Raw genomic sequence first — 4,334 nt, forward strand, 5'->3', positions numbered from 1 at the left:
GACTAGTAAAAGTGCTATACAAATACAGGCCATTTACCATCAATAACTGCAGCTGGATTGTGTTTGTTCTCTCCATCAGATTCCTGTCAACTCACAATCGACACAAACGCACTACACAGAAATCTCAAACTGTCTGACAACAACGGGAAGGTGACATGTGTGGAGGAGGATCAGTCATATCCTGATCATCCAGACAGATTTGATTATCCTCAGCTGCTGTGTAGAGATGGTCTGACTGGTCGCTGTTACTGGGAGGTCGAGTGGAGAGGAAGAGTTTATATATCAGTGAGTTACAGAACAATCAGAAAGAAGGGGAAACATACAGACTGTGTGTTTGGAAAGAATAATAAGTCCTGGAGTCTGTTCTGCTCTGGAGATGATGGTTACTGTGTTTGGCACAATAACCAGAAGACATCCATTTCCTCCTCCTCCTCTGTCTCTAACAGAGTAGCAGTGTATGTGGACTGTCCTGCTGGCACTCTGTCCTTCTACAGAGTCTCCCCTGACACTCTGCTTCACCTCCGCACCTTCAACGCCACATTCACTGAAGCTGCGTATCCTGGATTTACAGTCTCATGTGGTTCCTCAGTGCGTCTGTGTGTAGTTTAGTTTAAAGAGTGTCTTGTTAGTGTCCTGTAAAACTCTGATTGTTGAACAGATAGTTCAGTCTATACATGTCTGTTTTTTCACTCAGAAACACAGTTTTAGATTCATGGATTCAATCAGTTGATGTTTTAAACTGTTTTTCTGTCAAAGCTTCACGTTGAATATCAGCCTAGGTCCACACGTACCCGTGTATTTTTGAAAACGCAGATTTTTCTATCCGTTTGCACCTTTCGTCCACACGTAAACGGCACTGAAAACTGAGATTTTTAAAAGCTCCTGCCAGGGTGGAGATTTTCGAAAACTCAGTTTTTGTGTTTGCGTGTGGACGCAGAAAACAGAGAAAACGCAGCGTCAAAGGATTGCGCCTTTTTTGACGTCACACTGTGCGCCACATTATTGTTTCGGTGAAATGGATTTCTACGATGGCAGACTTAGACAAAATACTGTTACTGTTAATTTTACTCTCTGCAGTGTTTAAATGCTTACATATACACACACAGTTACTGTGCCTCCACACATAGGACTCAGTTCTGCTTCTATGCGCCATCTTTTTTTACTCTTTCCCACCCAGGCTTCTAGACTTTTGATTGGCCAACATTTCTACACGGTTAGCAATATATCTCCTGTTGCTTTGGCATGTTCCTAGCAGCGTTTTCCTTCATTTTTGCGTTTACATGTGGACAGGATTTTTTTTTAAAAACAAAAGCTGAAAATCTCAGTTTTCAAAAATACCCATGTACGTGTGGATGTAGCCTCAGTATGCTGTGTTACTCTGAAGTTCAGTTCAGCTGAGATGATGAAGTTCATTTCAGTGTTGGAATAATGAACTTAATCAGTGTGATAACACTGCATATTTGAAAACGGATATTATTAAACTGAGAGAAACACTGATGTCAGTAAAGAGGAACTGATTAATGAGTGCTTACTGCCCTCAGATGGTCACAGATGTAAATACAAGCATGTAGCTATATTTTAAAAAAGCAGATCTCTTCACATATAATTTTCATCTTGTAGCTCTCTAACATGTTAGCTAGGTAATTTCACATTTGTGTCTTTTTGTGGAATCAGTATGAATCCTGCCTTTTCTTGTTTTGAAAGACTGAGCATGATATAAACAAAATTAAATCTGATCTGTCCCTCTACAAATATGGACAAACCTCAGATTCTGAAGTTCTCAACTTTTACATTTTGTCCTCTCTTCACTTCTGCTGACAACTGACGTGTCATCTGTTTGTTAAAAACTAACAGAGGAGGCTATGCACACTAATAAATTATCCAACAGAAGATTTTACCTTTGAGACAATTGTGTAGGTCTACTTTCCAAACTGAGAGCTGCAAAGATGAGATGATGGTGCAGGTTTCTAGTCTTAATTCAGTCTTGTTGCCGCATTGTGGTCACCTGCAGGAAAACAGTATAAAATAAAACTGAAACCTGAAATAACACTAACTAAAACAGAAATGACACACCCAGTGATGATTACACAGTCCCATGTATTTCATAATGAATAATGTAATTCATGAATTAATGCTTTATAGCAAGATCTTTTATGACGAAAGGCAACGTCAATGTAAGACATTCTTTCAAAAACACCTCTTAAGATCCAAATGCACTGCACATTACCTATCTGCTATTGCAATTATACCAGAATGCATGTGCAACGTTTTGTAAGTACAGTGAAGTATAGCTAAACTTTAGACAAATACAAAAAGCAAAAGATTATTTTATATTTACAAAACTAAAAATGTATTGCAAAGTTTACCTCCGCACTGAGGGGCAATAGATAGTTGGTGGATCTGAACCCCAGGACGTTCTTGGTTTTCGGTGGCAGTGCTAAAAACTGAACCACCAATAAACAAAATGTAAAACTAAATAAAAATGGAAATTGCAAATAAAATAAAAAAAACTCAAATGTGATGCTTTGTGTGTAATCTTGTATGCATGCACACATACAATAGTCTTCACTGTATTTGATAATATGATTCACCTTCTGGTAATCATAGAATGACAATTTAAATGTCCTAAAGAACTGCTCTTGCTTATTTGAAAGTTGTGCACATCATCTGTATTTTGCCCGTGATTTTACCAGCATCACTTCACATTTTCATCTGATTTGAAATGTGTGAGTTCACTGGGTGAGAGGCACATGTGCACTCTATGAAAAGGTATTCCATCACAGACAATATACAGGTAATCTTTCATGGTCACTTTACAGAGCTCCCAGTTTGCCTACTACATCTCTGCACTGACTGACCTGAAGAACACCAATGCAGACACAGGAAATTTTCCAAAACCTACACTAAAACTCTGGATGTTGGTGTAGTGGTTCGAAATGATCTCTGAAGGTGTTCTTAATCTCTCTCAACAACTGCAATGACACAATATCTAATGTGAGTAAACTGAGTTGTCCTAAATCATAAGTTACCTTATTGTCAAATTTTAGCTGTTGCAAAATCTTCACCATTTAAACTGTGAAATAAATCAGATCAACAATGATTTGGATCATCCAAGCTAATATAATCAACATTCAAAATCATATTAGTCACAAATAAATCTTGATTATTTATTATAGCCTTACTCAGGGCAGATACACATGGAGACACAACCAGGTTCTCAGGTGTCTAGCTGAGAAATTTGAGTGCAAAAGAAAATCCATTAACGCTCACCTTTCATGAATCAAGAGGAGCGTCAGTTTTCATCAACATTTGCCCGGGAAGGAGCCAAGCCGAGGACAAGCCCCTCAACCCCAGACCTGGGCCCGCTGAAGGTTGCCAGGGATTGGCAGATGCAAGTGGACTTGGATCAGAGGCTAATTTTTCCCACAGAGATCGAAACAACAACTCTGCGACCAGACCTCGTCCTCTGGTCTAACTCCTGAAATCTTGCGTACGTCATTGAGCTGACGGTACCATGTGAGGAAGCAATTAAGGAAGCATTTGAGTGTAAGAAGCTGCGGTATGCCAACTTGGCAGCTGAGGTAGAGGATAGAGGCTGGAACATCAAGGTGCACCCGGTGGAAGTGGGGTGCAGGGGCTTTGTTGCCAGTACAACACCAAAAATGCTTATGCTGGGCTTACACTGTGCGATTTTTGGCCCATTTCGAGCCGATTTTTGAGTCGTGCGACCGTTTTGGTGATCGGCCCAAGTTTGGTCTTCGTCGTGCATCGTGTAGTATATGTGGGGTAACGAGAAGCAATTAACACCTTACGACCAGCTCCCGATCATTAATCGCTTGGTCTCTGTTTGAAATCCTCCCGACCGTCGTAAGGGTGTCACTGCAGCCGCTCACACTGCGCACGCACAAACACATAAATGTCGGCGAAAAAGACGGAGTAGCACAGCAGTGCAGCATGTGATCTGGGCACAAGCGATGGAAGCACAACTTGTAGAACTTTGGAAAGCTCATCTGAGCCTTTTCGATGTGGCCTCACAAAATTATCACAACAACTGTGAAAATAGTTGTTGCTGCTCAATCACAACTGCATGATCAATGTTTTTCATTAGCAATTTAGCAAAGTTGATGGTGGTGGTGTCTCTGTGTGAGTGAAAGACAGCGAGGGAGAGAAAGGGAGAGTGAGCGACAGATTTTCTGTTATAACCTTCATTTTAAGGACGCACAGTGTGAGCACTCAGGTCGCATCAGAGCATCGGGCCGTATAGTGTGAGACCCTGCATCGTGACCTGCGAACTTCTAACCCCTGCGAGTCAATCGTGCAGTTTGAGCAGAATA

The 4,334-nt window shown here is 40.8% G+C and overlaps 1 long non-coding RNA gene across 1 annotated transcript; it reads right to left on the bottom strand.

Annotated features, from left to right (window-relative positions):
- Window positions 1-254: 254 nt before the first annotated feature.
- Window positions 255-4,111, bottom strand: LOC113015726 (uncharacterized). The gene is made up of 3 exons (XR_003271149.1): window positions 2,367-4,111; window positions 1,899-2,005; window positions 255-594 (listed from the first exon to the last, which is right to left on the bottom strand). It is a non-coding gene; the product is annotated as an uncharacterized LOC113015726 (long non-coding RNA).
- Window positions 4,112-4,334: the final 223 nt, after the last annotated feature.

Source organism: Astatotilapia calliptera, chromosome 23 (assembly GCF_900246225.1).
Source record: "Astatotilapia calliptera chromosome 23, fAstCal1.2, whole genome shotgun sequence".
Lineage (NCBI taxonomy): Eukaryota > Metazoa > Chordata > Actinopteri > Cichliformes > Cichlidae > Astatotilapia > Astatotilapia calliptera.